A 19,676-nucleotide genomic window follows, 5' to 3' on the forward strand; every position below is an offset into this window, starting at 1 on the left:
TGGCGAAAAAAAATATCCTTAAACGAACTAGTTAGTCTTCAACGACAAATGCCAAATTTGGCTACAAATGTCGGGAACTAAACTAGGAATAAGCCTATGCCGCTAAAGGAAGACACGCATTAACAAATAATTACAACAACAAAAAATCACTTTTCGTTTCATTGGCCGTTACATTTAAAGACAAAAACACTTGATTGAATTCTTTTAAATCTGTTTTCGTTTTTCTTCTTTTTTTGTCGTTTTTTGGCTCAAAGATATATTATAGCCAATCACCGATTTTTTTTAAGATCGTAAATGTAAAAAATTCTCATTCAGTAGTTTTTAACAATTATTAATGTGTTTTTGTTAGCCTAAAACTTAACGAAATTATATTTGTTTACAGCGAAATCTTGCAAAGCGAACGTCTCGCATTCGAGTCCTACCCAATGAACGCTAACAAATGAAACCATTCCCGTACCAATCATACCCAGTCATTTTTTCTAAATCCGAAATAAACCAAAACCACAAACATTTCAACTGAAGATGAACAAAAACGATACAATTGCTGAAAAGCTTTGCAAAACTGTGAAATTTGACAAAAACAAGTAAAAAGCGTTAAGTTCGACCGGGCCGAACTTTGTTTACCCTACACCATAAAATATTCTGATCTAAAACGGAATAATTATTTTCTTTCCTCTCCACAATTTTATGCGGAGATATTTTTTGACCACTGATACCAAAATAAGATAAAAAATTCATATCAAAAAACTTCAATCGGTCGCCACCTTTATACGGGACTATATCAAAGTGTGGACTATTTTAGGTGGAGAAGTTTTGTGGGGACTTCAAACGGCAAACTAGAGGTAGTTCGTTCCTCTAAATACCGAAAATCGGGAGGTACCGTTATTGGCAGTTTTGGTCGAGTAGTTTTGTTACCACAGGGAACCTCAAATGTCAAATTTCAGATAGTTCGGTTAAAAAGTGTTGCTACGAGAGGAACCGTTTTATTGGAGCTGTACCGAAACATGGACTTGTGTTCACAGTTTTTGTTAGAGATGTTTTGTGATCACTAGGAACTTCAACTGTCAAATTATTAAAAATTGCAGCTAAAATCCTCAAACTACCGAAAATCGGGAGGTACCGATATAGGGAGGCTATAGCAAAACATGGACCTATGTTCACAGTTTTTGGTGAGATGTTTGTTGATCACTGGGAACCTCAAATGTCAAATTACAGGTAGTTCGGTTCAAAACTGTGGCTAAAATCCTCAAAATACCGAAATCGGGAGGTACCATTATATGGGGGCCGTACCAAAATATGGATCTATATTGACAGTTTTTGGTGGAGATGTTTTGTGACCACTAGGAACCTAAACTGTTAAATTACAGGTAGTTCGGTTAAAAAATGTGTAGATAAATACTCAAAATACCGAAAACCGGGTGGTATCGTTATATGGGGGCTATACGAAAACGTGAACTTATGTTCACAGAGGGTATAAAAATGTCTAAATATACCAATTTGGGGGAGAGGAAGCGATACCACCCATTACTACGTGGGTAGTAGGAACCATCAGATCTATAATCTATAAAACAAGTAAAAAAGGATCAGTCGGCTTTGCCGACAGAGATATACCCTCAGCCTGTGTATATTGAAACAAATTTTTCCCAAAATACATATGTATTTAGAGCGTTTTAAAAATTTTGGGCGTTTGAACCGACGAAAATGTTGATTAGGATTAAAGATCAAAAGTTTTGCAGAGGAGATACTAAAAGGAATGGATCGACATTGACCGTTATGGAAGTGGATCTCCAGCCACAACATATGGTACCATAGGGGGTTTTTACACTCTTCGGGCTGTTTGCTCAAGAAGTATGGACTTGCCACTAAAAAAACTTTTGCCATCGTAATTGAGGCAGTGAATGCAAGTTGCTTGAACAAAAATCAAAGTGATTCGATATCAGGTCTTAAAGTGAACTTATCGGAAATTTTGTGTGGGAGGTAACGGATGGAGTGGACAAATATAGCCCATATTTCAACCTGATCTATATCTGGTAGATATATTAGGATGTGTAAAGTATAGACCAATTCGGCCACTCCCTTCAAGAGTTACCGTACGAACAATTTTTCCGAACATGTTTGAAATTTTGTGGTGGAGGTACCTGAAGGAGTGGACCGATATGAGTTATGTTCAAACTTAAACTATGTTTGGACATATTTTGGACCGAATCGGCAGATTCGTTCGAGAGTTATCTTTCGCTCCAACCACCTCACACGGTGTCATAGGGGTTTTTTGCAAGTTTCATGCTATTTTCTCAGGAAGTATGGACTTGCCCCTGATGAAACTTGTACCGTCGTATGGAGGGCAGTGAATACAAGTTGCTAAAACAAAAATCAAAGCGATTCGAGAGATGGCCCTAAACTGAACTTTTCCGAAATTTTGTGTGGGAGGTACCCGAAGGAGTGGACCTATTGAGACCATATTGGAACCTCATATTACTCTGGTAGAAAGTTTACGCTATACAAAAAATGGACCAAATCGGTCACTCCCTTAAAGAGTTATCGTGCGCACAAACTTTCCGAACATTTTCGAACTTTTGTGGGGGAGGTACCGGAAGGAGTGGACCGATGTAGCTCATCTTCGAACTTAAACCAAGTTTGGGCAAAATATTACGAAAGCCAAAATTTTAACCGAATCGGTTCTTCAGTTCGAGAGTTATCGTGCGCTCCAGCCAGCAGGACAGACAGACAGACGGACGGACATGGCTAGATCGACTCCAAATTGTCTGAAACACATTTCGTCCAAACATACTTGGGGTCTAAAACCATTATTTCGATGAGGCACATTTTCATCGTATCAAAGTGTATATACCCTCCTTAGCCTAAAGGCTGAGGGTATAAAAAGTGTAGCTAAATACTCAAAATACCGAAAACCGGGTGGTATCGTTATATGGGGGCTATACGAAAACGTGAACTTATGTTCACAGTTTTTGTATAGCCCAAAATACCGAAAACCGGGTGGTATCGTTATATGGGGGCTATACGAAAACGTGAACTTATGTTCACAGTTTTTGTATAGCCCCCATATAACGATACCACCCGGTTTTCGGTATTTTGAGTATTTAGCTACACGCAAAAAAAATCGGCCTCTCTAACATATGTCCCAAACATATTTTGCAGCAAACATATATATGTTTGCAACAGTCCCAAACATAATATGTGTTTGGGTCTGCAAACAAATATATGTTTGGGTGGAAACTAATATATGTTTGGGTGCAAACATATATATGTTTGGGTGCAAACATATATATGTTTGGGTGCAAACATATATATGTTTGGGTGCAAACAATTTTATGTTTGGGTGGAAACAATTTTATGTTTGGGTGCAAACATTTTATATGTTTGGGTGCAAACATTTTATATGTTTGGGTGCAAAAAAAATACAAACCCAAAAGGCACAAAAAAACAAACACATGCACCAGTGAGCGCTTACTAAGAGCAAGGGAGCGTAAAATTCAATGTAAAACACTTTAAAATGTGTGCTCACTTGCTCTCAGTAAGAACTCACTGGCTATCTCCATAGTATACACACAAATGTTGAGGTTGTTTATTGGAAGGCAAAAGAACAACAAACACATAGGTACATACAAAATTCCAAAGAAATACATAACACAATTTAATAAAAGAAAAACTGATTAAAATAATTTGTAAATAGTCACACTTTTAAAAAGAAAAAATATATAGAAACGTAGTTGAACGCTTCTCCTTTGTTGTGAAATAAAACAAATTGTCCTCATAGTTGAAATCATCAGCGGGGAATCGGCATCTAGAATCAAATGATTATGTAATGTAATAAATAAATATGGATATGCCATATTTCAAATATACATAAGTATGTATGTAATTACCAATATTAAATGCGATTTCTTCCTTGTCCAATAAAATAATTCCATTCAACTTTCCGATTCAATTATAAAATGTATTGGGCATTTAATTTACTAAAAAGCACAATTTTTTTAAGAAAACACAAAACACTGATTTATTCACTCACTTTACCGTCTTGACTCTACAAAGGTATCTAAAACACTGAAGAAAGAAATAAAATAGAATTCATATAATTTCTTCATTTCTTCTTCTCCTCCTAAGTTGGTTAACAACAACAAAACAAGAAACACACGGGTTTGTCACATACACGCCACCAAAGCCCCCTTCTTCGCTTCTACGTCTTCTATTATACAATACACTCAACTCTTCATTATAAAACAGCAATCCACAGCCGCGAGAGCACTGTTATTACTCTCGTTGACAAAGATCCTCTCTCCACCCATGAAAAAAATTTTCTAACATAAAAAATATGTTGGTACCCAAACATAGCAAATTGAGATATGTTACAAAATGTTGCAAACATATATTTGTTTGGACCCAAACATATTATGTTTGGATCCAAACATTAATTTGTTTGCAACCGGTCCCAAACATATATTTGTTTGGATCCAAACATATTTCTAACATAAATTTTTCTGCGTGTACACATTTTTTAACCGAACTACCTGTAATTTAACAGTTTAGGTTCCTAGTGGTCACAAAACATCTCCACCAAAAACTGTCAATATAGATCCATATTTTGGTACGGCCCCCATATAATGGTACCTCCCGATTTCGGTATTTTAAGGATTTTAGCCACAGTTTTGAACCGAACTACCTGTAATTTGACATTTGAGGTTCCCAGTGATCAACAAACATCTCACCAAAAACTGTGAACATAGGTCCATGTTTTGCTATAGCCTCCCTATATTGGTACCTCCCGATTTTCGGTAGTTTGAGGATTTTAGCTGCAATTTTTAATAATTTGACAGTTGAAGTACCTAGTGATCACAAAACATCTCTAACAAAAACTGTGAACACAAGTCCATGTTTCGGTACAGCTCCAATAAAACGGTTCCTCTCGTAGCTACACTTTTTAACCGAACTATCTGAAATTTGACATTTGAGGTTCCCTGTGGTAACAAAACTACTCGACCAAAACTGCCAATAACGGTACCTCCCGATTTTCGGTATTTAGAGGAACGAACTACCTCTAGTTTGCCGTTTGAAGTCCCCACAAAACTTCTCCACCTAAAATAGTCCACACTTTGATATAGTCCCGTATAAAGGTGGCGACCGATTGAAGTTTTTTATATGCATTTTTTATCTTATTTTGGTATCAGTGGTCAAAAAATATCTCCGCATAAAATTGTGGAGAGGAAAGAAAATAATTATTCCGTTTTAGATCAGAATATTTTATGGTGTAGGGTAAACAAAGTTCGGCCCGGTCGAACTTAACGCTTTTTACTTGTTTTTGTCAAATTTCACAGTTTTGCAAAGCTTTTCAGCAATTGTATCGTTTTTGTTCATCTTCAGTTGAAATGTTTGTGGTTTTGGTTTATTTCGGATTTAGAAAAAATGACTGGGTATGATTGGTACGGGAATGGTTTCATTTGTTAGCGTTCATTGGGTAGGACTCGAATGCGAGACGTTCGCTTTGCAAGGTTTCGCTGTAAACAAATATAATTTCGTTAAGTTTTAGGCTAACAAAAAAACATTAATAATTGTTAAAAACTACTGAATGAGAATTTTTTACATTTACGATCTTAAACAAAATCAGTGATTGGCTATAATATATCTTTGAGCCAAAAAACGACAAAAAAAAGAAAAACAAAAACAGATTTAAAAGAATTCAATCAAGTGTTTTTTGTCTTTAAATGTAACGGCCAATGAAACGAAAAGTGATTTTTTGTTGTTGTAATTATTTGTTAATGCGTGTCTTCCTTTAGCGGCATAGGCTTATTCCTAGTTTAGTTCCCGACATTTGTAGCCAAATTTGGCATTTGTCGTTGAAGACTAACTAGTTCGTTTAAGGATATTTTTGAGGCTGATAGACTTTGCAGCTGCAAAAAACATGGTAGTTAGCAGTACCAGATTTAATCATCTCGATATTCATAAGGGCACCTGACTGTCTCCAGATCAAAGAACAAGTAATCAAATTGATCATGTTGTGATAGATGGAAGACATTCATCCAGCGTGTTGGATGTACGATCGTTCCGAGGCGCAAACATTGATTCGGACCACTACCTTGTTGCAGCAAAGGTACGTACCCGTCTAAACGTTGCAAATAAAGCACGAACAGACACAACGCGGAAGTTGGACATCGATAGGCTGCAAACACAACAGATGGCCACAGCATATTCCACTCAACTAGCCCAATTGCTTAACGCGAGCACTCCTTGTCCCGATAACATAACAGCACAATGGCAAAATACTGCCCACTCCATACAAACAGCCGCAAAATCCATACTTGGATTCCAGAGACCTTCACAAAGGAATTCATGGTATGACCAGGAGTGTCATACCTGCTGCTACCGAAGTTAAAAATGTAGCGCACGAGAGAGATATCGGGAGAAAAGGAGAGAAGAGAAACGTCTTTTCCGCAAGAAAAATAGAGAAATGGAAAAGCGGGAGTGTGAAAAAATCGAGATGTACAGGAGCCAGAATGAAGTCCGAAAATTCTACCAAAGAGTGAAACATCAAACAGATGGCTTTGGTACAGGCACATCCTCCTGTAGAGACCAGCAAGGTAATCTGGTAACAGACACAGATAGCGTGCTCAGGATATGGAAAGAACATTTCTCCAATCTGCTGGTATCCAATAGTAGCGAAGACGATGATACCACAGATCCAATCCCAGAAGATGGTATAGAATGTATACCACCCAGCCAAGATGAGGTAAAGGCAGCAATCAACCGGCTGAAGAATAATAAAGCAGCAGGAGCCGATGGCTTACCAGCCGAGCTGTTTAAAACCGGAGGCGACGCGCTGATAAGGTGTATGCATCAGCTAGTTAGCACCATCTGGCAGGAAGAACGCGTACCCGACGATTGGAACCTGAGCATCCTACGTCCCGTTCACAAGAAAGGAGATAAGACTGTATTCTCCAACTATAGGGGCATAAGTCTTCTCCCTATTGCCTATAAGATATTGTCAGGGATATTGTGCGAACGACTAAAGCCAATGGTCAACGAAATAATTGGACCATACCAATGTGGCTTTAGACCTGGCAAGTCCACCATTGACCAGATATTTACCCTGCGGCAAACCCTAGAGAAGACCCAAGAGATGCAGATCGACACATTTCACCTTTTTGTCGATTATAAAGCAGCATTCGACAGTCCCCTCCGATCAAAGGTATTCCATGCAATGTCTGAATTTGGTATCCCCGCAAAGCTCATCCGGCTTTGTAAGATGACTTTAACTGATACTAGGTCCTCAGTTAAAATTGGAAAGAACCTCTCCGAAGAATTTTGTACCAAAAGAGGTTTCAGACAAGGAGACAGCCTTTCGTGTGACCTATTCAACATTTTGCTGGAAAAGGTAATACGAGATGCAAATGTCAAAAGAAATGGCACAATTTACACCAATAGCCACATGTTGCTTGCCTATGCTCATGACATAGACATCATGGGACGATCAGTAAAGGAAGTAACTGATACCTTTAGGAAGGTCGAAGCAGAGTCTGCGAAAGTGGGTCTGGCGGTAAACGGCGAAAAGACCAAATTGATGGTGTCGACGCGCAAAGCGTCCATAGAGCTCGGACCAAGTTGTGGAAGTTGGACCTACAATTTTGAGGTAGTTAAAGGCTACGTCTACCTCGGCACTGCCATAAACACAACAAACAACATCAGTTGTGAAATAAGAAAAAGAATTGTATTGGCCAACAGATGCTACTATGGTCTAAGTAAGCAATTTAAAAACAAAGCCACATCTCGTCAAACAAAAATAACACTATACAAAACGCTGATACTACCCGTGCTAATGTATGGCTCCGAAGCATGGGTACTTGCGCAAGCAGATAAGGCAGTGCTTGGTGAGTTTGAGAGGAAAATTCTTCGAAAGATCTACGGGCCGATTTGCGTTGACGGTGAATATCGACGTCGTATGAACCACGAGCTATATAAGCTATACAAAGTCATGAATATAGTTAAACGTATCAAGATGCAACGATTGCGTTGGCTAGGCCATATCATGAGAATGAGCGATGATGAACCCGCTAAAAAGGCGTATGAATACATGCCACATGGCGGTGCACGCAGAATCGGCAGGCCTAAGCTTCGATGAAGAAATGGAATGAAGAAATGGAAAGGCGCGGTATTACAAAAAGTCAAGCGAAAAACAGAGAGGAATGGAGATCTTTTCTTAGTTCGGTCTATGGAACAAATGTTCTGTAATGGGCCAACTAAGTAAGTAAGTAAGTATGTCAGGAGGATTAATGTTCTACGCTGTCAGTGCAATATCTTCCAGGGTGCTATTCTACAGGGGAACGTCCCGGCTTACCACGTTGATAGAAGTATGGCAATAGAATCATTATCACTGACGACAGGAGGCTGCTTTTGGTCCATTAGATTTTTTTTTTTGATTTTGCTTTGCTGTACTAAAAGTATGATCGATCTGTCCCACACACAATCCAGCAAAAAATTTCATAATGGTTCAATCAAATTGCCTACTCCATCAGTTGAGCTCCTCTAAATAAGTAATTGGATATTATTAGAATATGTTATGGGGCCATATATTGCTTAATTTATCATATTGTTTTTGATTTTTTCTACCTTCTATTTGGTATTAAATATGAATATTTGTTTTTTCGAGCTTGAAAAAATTATTCATATTCAATGCTTAATTTATAATTAAAAAATAAATACATAATTATTATAAATTGAATAATACTTTTAGCAGCCAAGAAACTGTTCGAAAACCGCAAAAATTACAGAATTTTTCTTGTGCTTATTTTAAGGCTAATGAATCCATAATGTTGAGATTTTTATTACAACAAAAAAAGTAATAACAAGAAAAAAGCTTTACGCCATCCACCACGATGAAATATTCTGAGTTAATTTGGACTAATTAGTTTTCTTTCTGTTAGTAGAACCTATGCCCACAATTTTAGGTGAATTTACTTGACCATTGGGAATCCCGAATAGCTAATTTTAGCTAAACGGTAAGCTAAAAACCTAATAATTATCGTTATATGATGGTTATATCAACCATGAACCGATGTACAAATGTATGTCAACATTTTTGGTTTGTCTAGAGAAGTTTTTTTGACGACTACGAACCCAAAATGCCAATTTAAAGCTACATCAGTCTAAAAATGTAGCCAAAACCGTAGAAATGCCCGAAATCTTATGGTACCGTTGTATGGGGCTATAATAACACGTGGAACTATGTCCATAATTATACCCTACACCACTATGCACAGTGGATCCACCCATTGGCCAAAAATAAAAAAATGAATGTCAACATTTTGGTACAACATCTGGCAATTCTGACAGCTATGACATGGACCTTTTTAAAAATATATTAGTTTTTGTTTCATTCGCCCGCGATCTTCTGAAGAATAGCTTCAAAAGTCGGAACATTTGGTTGATATTTTTTGTTATGAGTACAAACTATATTTTAAGTGCAAAATATCGCGAAACTAATACGTATAGCAAAATATTATAGTGGATTTTGAAGGGGGAGGTAATAGCTTAGTTTTCATTAATAAATAGTGTTTTAGCGTGTTGTCGAATTCTAGTTAGCTGCATATTGTCTTAGTGTATTTTGTAATGCCAATTCGATCATATACTTAAATTTGACCTAAGGTTTTAGTCATGATGCCCACCAGTGCCCACCTCGGGAATAATTTTCCAAAGTAGCTCATGGGTTTAAGATTATTCATTATTAACATCAGCTGCCATCTAGTGCCAGACTATAAATGGTGGGCCGCTGACTAAAGCTGCCCTAGAATAGGGTTTCTATGGATATAATAGCTTATAACTTTGTTATATGACCACGTACATTAACATAATTGGTATCAGTGGCAAGATGAAGAAATCTTCTTCCAAATGTGTCTTACGTTAGCGGTACGTGCCTTCCGGGAAGAACGCTATAAGATCTATATTAAAAATTTTACCAATTTTCAGGCAAAAATGTTGATATTTTTAATCCGCTAAATTGGTGGGATTTTATGATGTTTTGGAGATTGTTTTGTTTCCCCAAGCCTATTTGTGCATCATAAGATAATCGGGACCTTTGTTCACGTCATTTTGTATTAATAGCATAAAACAATTCTTACCGTATACCCCCTCCAGAGGGGAAAGGGAGGAGAATGTTACGCTCCTGGTTTCTTAAAACAATCTTAGCAGCATCACAAAGCTGTAACCAGCGCATTAGCTTGATATTTAGACGGGAAATATTTTTGGCCACTTTCTCCATACAAGTGGATCCACTGTGCTATGTGGGGAGGGTATTATAAGTTGGTTTTGCCCAAAAAGTTTGTAACGCATCGAAATAATGGTCGTAGACCCATACTTATGTATACCAAAATGAATGTCTCGACGAGCTGAGTCGATCTGGCTATGTGTGTCCGTCCGTCTGTCCATCTAAACCTTGTAATCACGCTACAGGTCGCAATTTAGATCGGATCGTCACGAAATTTTGGGTGTTGATGAGGGTCCCGGAGGGGAAGAAGCCTATTGATTTGGTGATGGTCGGATAATGTTCAGGGGTCGGAATGGGCAAAAAACTTATGTGGATAAAAAGACAACGTTTTTTCCAAAGCGAATATCTCAGCTTCTATATGGGGTATACCAAAAGCAAGACCTGACAATAAAAGTAGAAAATATCTCCTTTCTAATGATGTAAAGTAAGTTCTCGTAGGTGATCAAACAACGGAGATATTACAATAGTGGTAAATATCACAGCTTTGGTTAGGGACTTTTCAAAAGGAAAGCCTGACTATGAAAGTAGAAGATCCCATCTTTACAATGATGCAAACTAGGGCGGCGCACAGTGTCACGACTGTGGCCAAAAATGGTAAAAACTAAATACTTCATTGAACAAATTTATTGATGGGGAGTGATAGAAAACATATTAATTAAGAATAATCTGAATTTTGGTACTGATACGTGAAGTAGTTTTTGCTATATGAGGATTTAAATCCCACAATTTTAGTTAATACCTACTTTTGTGTGTTTTTTTTCTGAAATTAATAAATTATATTATGCGTTAATATTTAAAATTTAAAAGTAGCGGTCGCTAAAAAAATGGTTCCTAAGTTCTCTTGGAATGTAATAAACTTGGCTACACCTTTGTTTGCATGTAAATATTAATCATATGGTATTTACATTTACCCAAACATGTATTACTAAGTTTATTAATTTTCTGAAGCAAATTTTAAATTGAGTGGAGTGGGAAAAAATTGTATAAAAGTGTATATCGATATTTTTTGCTATATGAGTAGTAAAAAGGGAGTACTTCAAATATATAAAGGTCCCAGCTGCAGAGGTTTGCAGACGAATGTGTCACTTCTCTTTTTCAGCGACCACCTCACTGAGAGGATACCCCCTTTTTTAACAAATCGTTTTGCGGTGTTGGCTATAGCCCGAAAACGAATGAACCGATCATCATATATTTTTGTGGCTTATTAAGTACCTAATAGTCTTGCTTTAAAACGAGAGAATTTTTAAAAAAATTGTGAACAGCGAAAATCAAAATTCGATTTTTTACAAAAAATTGATCGTTTTTTGACCACTAATCGGTCAAAAAATTGTTTAAAGGAAATTTCTCATATATAAAGACAAGAGTTTGATATATTCAATATGCTCAAAAACAATATGAAGACTAAACACCAAATTTCAGTCATATCGGGTGGATATTGAGGCCACAACACTCAAAACACCGAAAATGAGGAGGCACGGTTCTATGGGGGCTATAGGAAGACGAGGACCTATACGGACATATTTCTGGTGGAAGGTTATAAGTCCCCCAACGGAGACTTAATACCAATTTTCAGCCATTTCGGTGTGATAATCAGGCTAAAACCTCCAAAATACCGAAAATCGGGAGGTACCGTCCTATGGGGGCTATATGAAGGCGTGGACCTATGCAGACAAATTTCATGGTGAAGGTATAATGCCCCGTGCGAAGACTAAATACCAAATTTCAGCAATTTCGGTGTAATAATGAGGCTAAAATCTTCAAAATACCGATAATCGGGAGGTACCGTTATATGGGAGCTATATCAAAACGTGGACCTAAGCCCACAATTCTCTGTTGGAATGTTTGATACCTCTGCCGAAGACTAACCACAAAATTTGAATACTTTCGGTTGGTCATTGTGTCTTAAACATTCAAAATACCGAAAATCGGGATGTACGGTTCCATGGGGGCTATATCAAAACGTGGACCGACCAACCCAAATTTTTGTCCTGAAGATTGTAAGTCAATAATAGGTATGTGTACCAAAATTAATGCACCTACGACAACTCCTTCTATTTTTGGCCACAGTTAATATGAACTCGCGACATAGTGCGGCGTAGGTGACCAAATAACGGAGATATTGCAATAGTCGATATTACATCCCATTTTTCCACTTTTTTGGAAATCAGGCTACAGGTCGCAATTTTGATCGGATCGTCACGAAATTTTGGGTGTTGATGGGGTCCCGGAGCGGAAGAAGCCTGTTGATTTTGGTGATGGTCGGATAATAATTAGGGGTCGGAATGAGCAAAAAAGTTATTTGGTGAAAAAGTCTACATTTTATTCCAAAGCAAATATCTCAGCGTCTATATGGGGTATATAAAAAGCAAAACTTGGCAACGAAAGTAGAAAATATCGCCTTTGAAACGATGTAACGTAGGTTGTCGTAGGCGGTCACACAACGAAGATATCGCAATAGTCGCTAATAGAACCCAACTTTTCATTTTTGCGATTTTAGTTATAATGACGCATATTACACCTTTGGTTGGGGACCATCTAAAAGCATAGCCCGACTACGAAAGTAGAAAATCCCATCTTTAAAATTATGCAAAGTAGGTTGGCGTAGGTGGTCAAATAATAGAGATATCGCAATAGTCGGTAATACATCCCTTTTTTCCACTTTTTCTGTAATCACACTACAGGTCGGAATTTTGATCGGATCATCACGAAATTTTCTCACAGAGATAGAAGAATATTGAATATTGTCGATAGTAGTCCAATATAAAATTAAATATTAATTATTTTGGTTCAGTTCGCCTTAAGTCATTTGGTATAAAAGCCAGATAGGTGAAACTTTCGTATCTCCCTAAAAGAAATGTGGTGTAGGGTATCACATAGTCGGCCCAGTACCGACTATAGCCTTTTCTCACTTGTTTTTTAATGGATAAGTTTCTTGATCACTGATAACCCTAAATGTCAAGTTTTAGGAAATTCGGTCTATATGTAGCCAAAACCCTCAAAATACCTGACATCGCGCGGAACTGTTATACAATGACTAAAGCGAACCATGTCCATAATTTAGGGTGGAGAAGTTTATTGATCATTGAGAACCCTAAATGCCAATTTATAGCTAATTTGGTTTAAAAATGTAGCCAAACCGTCAAAATACCTGAAATCGCGCCGAATCGTTATATGATGACTATAACAAACCATGAATCTATGTCCATAATTTTGGGTGGAGAAGTTTTTTGATCACTGAGAATCCTAAATACCAATTTGTCGCTAAATTGGTTTGGAAATGTAGCTATGTCCACTCAACCTATGTCCACACTTTTTGGTATAGAAGTTTTTTGACCACTAGGAATTATTAATTTTTGGCGTAGAAGTTTCGTGATGACTGAGAACCCTAAATGCCAAATTATAGCCTGAGACAGCTAAGTCGACTTAAAATTTTACACTGATCAAGAAAATATACACTATGATGGATCTGAAATGATTATTTCGATGAGTTACAAGCGGAATGACAATCTTAATATACTCTTCATCTTACCAAACAAGTTGTGCTGCTAGCCAGACTGATACTGAAATTCATGTAGATTGAATATTTCTATGAGATCTATGGATGTTAGGCAGATAAAGAGCTTAAGCCTTAAGCTGTCATCCTTTATCACCCCACATGATAGTTATAGATCTGATGGTTCCTAATGGTTCCTACTATCCACGTAGTAATGGGTGGTATCGCTTCCTCTCCCCCAAATTGGTATTTTTAGACATTTTTATACCCTCATGCTAAATACGACAAAAATGTCAGAGGGCGGTTCGGAAACTTCTTAGCCTATCAATGAAAGAGAATAGTTAATTTTTCAAAAATATTTTTATTTTTCAATATAATCTCCTGAAACTTCAATACACTTAGTCCAACGCTTTTCTAGCAATTCTATCCCTTGATTAAAATAGTTTTCCTCAAGGTCTTCAAAATAGTGGTTTACAACTGTAATTACATCTTCATTTGAGGTAAAACGCTTGCCAGCAAGGAAATTTTTTAGATTTGGGAACAAGTAAAAGTCACTGGGAGCTAAATCAGGAGAATAAGGTGGGTGGTCAAGCAACTCGTACTTTAATTCGTTGATTTTAGCCATTGTTAAAACACTCTTGTGCGCTGGTGCGTTTTCTTGATGAAAAATTATTTTTTTGTGTTGTAAGCCAGGACGTTTTTCTCGAACTTGTACATTTAATTGATCCAAAAGTTTGCAATAGCACTCTGAATTTATTGTTTAACCCTTTTGCAGATAGTCAATCAATAAAATACCTTTGAAGTCCCAAAAAACCGTTGCCATAACCTTACCAGCCGATTGAATTGTTTTTGTCTTCTTTGGGGCACTTCCTCCAGCTTCAGTCCATTGTTTGGATTGTTCTTTTGTCTCTGGAGTATAGTGGTGGATCCATGTCTCATCAACAGTTATGAAACGACGCTTAAAATCCATTTTATTTCGCTTAAAACGAATCCAAACAAGCTTGAGAAATGTTCATACTATGCGTTTTTGATCGACTGTTAACAAATGCGGCACCCATCTTGCAGAAAGCTTTTTCATCTGTAGTTCTTCATGCAAAATTAAATGGACTCGATCATTTGAGATGCCCATGATATTAGCAATTTCACGCACATTTATTCGTCGATCATTTAATACCATATCATGCACTTTGGCTACAATTTCTGTTGTTGTTGCTATTTTTGGACGTCCACTACGTGGTTCATCTTCAATGCTTGTACGACCACGTTTAAATTCAGCAACCCAATTTTTTACTGTTGCATATGAAGGAGCACTTTCACCTAACACATTCACCATATCATTATGAATTTCTTGTCCCGATAAACCTTTTTTATGTATATATTTAATGACAGCACGCATTTCTAATTTTTCCATTGTAAAAAAATTCCGGATGCATCTTTTTTGAACACCTGTTTCTATATGAAGGAGTTGCCAGATCGAAACAAAATTTAACATGTGTTCATAACAGAGATGGCAGTTTCCAAACACTTAACTTTTTTCTGTTTATACCGCGCTTTTTGTGCTAGGCTAAGAAGTTTCCGAACTGCCCTCGTATATTTATGATACATATTTCCTAAATCTGGGGCCTAATTATGTGATTCGATATCGAGTTGTTTCGACCTGAGTACTCAAAGTTGGGATGACAACATTCGTTATCGAGTAAAATTATCGAGTAATTGAGCATAAATTTGCGAGTAATTTATCGAGGCCAAATTGCCTATCGTAAACAAATAAAATGAAAGATTTCTTATTGTCTTTTTGTTTAAAATGTAAAAATTGTTGTTTGTTGTCGTTTTATAGAAGAAAAACGATGTTAATAAATAATTGGCAGCATTTTTTAGACAATATAACAAGAGAAATTGGGAAAAGTCCTTTGCAGTCGTTTTTAGAAATTGTGATAAATTTAGAATCAAAATGCAAGCAATCATTAAACAAAAACTAGTTTTGCAGTTGTTAAAAAATAAATTGAAAAATAAACATTTCTGCAAAACAGAAAAAATATTTAATATTAATAGCCTTTATTTTATAAGTGAAGTACATTTTAAACATTTCATCCCCCGTTGTTTACCAAAGGAAATATTCTCTCAGAGAGGCTAATGCAAAACACCCACCAAACTCTCTCTCATTTATTTTGAGAGAGGATTATTAAGGTAGATGTATTAGCAATCCGTTACAACAATGTCAAAAAGATTTTGCAAGAATTAATAATTTTCTTATTTTCTTAGCACAACTTCATACCGAAATTATTATTCAATGTATTGTTCAAAAAATTCCACAAATATTTACATTTTTCATTCATAATTTTGTTTTTTTGGTTCTTGCTTTCAAAAAAAAACACCTTTTTTACATCTACCTTCATAATATTCCCTATAGTATACATAGGTTTTCATAGTTCGACTACCGGTTACTCTCGAAACATTCGATCAATGATTTCGATCGAATCTCGTCATGCCGCTTTTTTATCGTGTCGAAATCTTTTTCACGAGCAAATACTCGATCGAATCGAATCACGTAATTAGGCCCCTGACGTTATTACCAAATAACAACAGTAATCTTAATTCTAAATCTCACGAATCCAGGTCTATTCGTTAGTCCAATACAAAATTGTACCACGCATTGAACCATCTTCGTACCCCTAAGACTACCAAATCCTAATTGTACCAAATTTAGTACTTTTTGTAAACATAAGTACGAATTTCCAAGACAAAGTCCAACAGTAATCTCAATTCCAAATTTCAAGTTTACAGCTCTAGCCGTTCGCTCAAATCCAAATTTGGTACCATTTAGTACTATTCGTATCCAAAGTACGAATTTCTAAACCTACCTATATCAACACTCCAACATCAGTTTTAATTCCGAATTTCACGATTCCAAATGTATCCTATCACTGAAATCCAAATTGTACCAAATTTAGTACGATTTAGTGCTTTTCCTACCCATAACTAAAAATTTTCAAAACTTTATCAATCCTGCACTCCAACAGTACTCCTTATTCCAAATCTCGGGATTCCAGCTATATCCGTTCACCCAAATCCAAATTTTACCAAATTTGGTACCATTTCGTACTTTTCGTACCCATAAGTACAAATTTTCAAAACTACCTCCGTGCTATGTTCAAACAATAAGCTTAATTCCGAATTTCAGGATTCCAGATACATCCGATGACTCAAATTCAAATTTGGTACCATTTAGTACTATTCGTATCCAAAGTACGAATTTCCAAACCTACCTCTATCAACACTCCAACAGCACTTTTAATTCCGAATTTCACGATTCCAAATGTATCCTATCACTGAAATCCAAATTGTACCAAATTTAGTACCATTTAGTACTTTTCCTACCCATAACTAAAAATATCCAAAACTTTATCAATCCTACACTCCAACAGTACTCCTTATTCCAAATCTCGGGATTCCAGCTATATCCGTTCACCCAAATCCAAATTGTACCAAATTTGGTACTATTCGTACCCATGAGTACGAATTTCCACAATTACCTCAACCCTACACGCCAACAGTAATCTTAATTCCAAATTTCAGGATTACAGCTGCATCCGTCACTGTAATCCAAATTGTACCAAATTTAATACAATTTAGTACTTTTTGTTCCCATAGGTCCGAATTTCCAAACCTACTTCTATCCAACACTGCAACAGTAATCTGAATTTCGAATTTCAGGATTCCAAATGTATCCGATCACCTAAATCCAAATTGTACCAAATTTGGTACCATTTAGTACTTTTCGCAGCCATAAGTACGAATTTTCAAAAGTATCCCAATCCCACACTCCAATAGTAATCATAATTTCAAATTTCACTATTCCTGCTCTATCCGATCACTCAAATCCAAATTGTACAAGATTTGGTACCATTTAGTACTTTTCGTACCCATAACCAAATTTCCAAAACTACCTCAATCCTACACTCCAACAGTAATCTTAATTCCAAATTTCAGAATTCCTGCTATATCCGTTCACCAAAATCCAAATTGTACAAAATTTAGTACCACTCAGTACTTTTTGTACCCACAAGTACGAATTTAGTACTTTTCGTTGCCATAAGTACGAATTTCCAAAAGTATACCAATCCCACACTCCAATAGGAATCTTAATTCCAAATTTCACTATTCCAGCTCTATCCGAAATTTGGTACCATTTAGTACTTTTCGTACCCAAAAGTACGAATTTCCACAATATCTCTATCCTACACTCCGACAGTAATCGTAATTCTAAATTTCAGGATTCCAGCTCCATCCGTTCCCCCAAATCCAAATTGTACCGTATTTGGTACTATTTAGTACCTTTCGTACCCATATGTACGAATTTCGAAAACTACCTCCATATCTCAAACCTACACTCCAACAGTAACAGTAATTCCAAATTTCAGAATTCTAACTTTATCGGTTCGCCCAAATTCAAATTGTACCAAATTTAGTACCATTTAATACTATTCGTACACATTTTCAAAACCACCTTCTTATATCAACTCATCTTCTAAACCTTGATTTTCATTCCAAATTTCAAGATTTTACCTCTATCCGTTCATGTAATACCAAATGGTACTAAATTTAGTAACTTTTCGTACACTTATAGTTCGAATTTCCAAAAACCCTTTGGTACACCTTGCTAGCTCTCCATCAGTGACCCACGTTCCAAATTTCAGAATTCTAGTTCTTCGCATTTGTCTAATACAAAGGGTACCATATTTAGTACCTTTTAGTACTTTTCGTACCGTTCTAGTTCGAATTTCCAAAAATCCAGCCTTATCTGACACCTTCGGACCAAGAGTGACCCTCACCCAAAATTTCAAGATTCTAGCTTTAGCCGTTTAGTCTGGGCGTTGATTACACTGGTCAACAGGACTTTTGTTTCAACCGAAGTTGCAGTTGTTTCTAGATGAAATCGGCGAGTTATTTTCAAATCCGGTCCCGGTTTTTCTCCATCAGCTCTTGTTTTTGAGATATAGCTCAAAATCGGTTTTACGAGTTTAACCCAGACTTTCGTTATTTTCGGATACAAACAAATATTTTTTGTGGGTTTTTCGACATTAATATATTAAGGAGATGTTGTACGCTCGATACAAATCGTTTTTGAAATAGTTATGGTGAGTATATACCAGAAAAATATAGAAAATATACGACGGACCTTGTAAAAATTGCATATTTTGAGTACTTTAAGCTGTAATTACGTCATCGGGGGATGTCATAGGATCTTCATATGGTACTCCGGATATGCTTAGGGTGTCTACTATATAATCCAGTATTCAAATGTATAATATAAAGTTCATAGCCCCCATGATTCGGCCATAACCTAAAAATCGCCATGAAGACTGCTAAAGGGAAATAATGTACCAGTGATATCATTACCACACAAGCCATTTACTTTTCAATGGCAGTCTTCATGATGATTTTTAGGTTATGGCCGAATCATGGGCACTATGAACTTTATATTATATATTTGAATACTGGACTATATAGTAGACACCCTAAGCATATCCGCATTGCCATATGAATATCCTATGACTTCCCCCGATGATGTAATTACAGCTTAAAGTACTCAAAATAAGCAATTTTTACAAGGTCCGTCGTATATTTTCTATATTTTTTTGATATACAGTCACCATAACTATTTCAAAAAGGTTTGTATCGAGCGTACAACATCTCCTTAATATATTAATGTCGAAACCCCACAAAAAATATTTGTTTGTATCCGAAAATAACAAAAGTCTGGGTTAAACTCGTAAAAACCGATTTTGAGCTATATCTCAAAAACAAGAGCTGATGGAGAAAAACCGGGACCGGATTTGAAAATAACTTGCCGATTTCATCTAGAAACAACTGCAACTTCGTCTGAAACATTCAACTTTTTTAATTTTGTTG

This window comes from Musca autumnalis, unplaced genomic scaffold (genome assembly GCF_047663935.1).
Source record: "Musca autumnalis isolate F117 unplaced genomic scaffold, ASM4766393v1 scaffold_3, whole genome shotgun sequence".
Taxonomy (NCBI): domain Eukaryota; kingdom Metazoa; phylum Arthropoda; class Insecta; order Diptera; family Muscidae; genus Musca; species Musca autumnalis.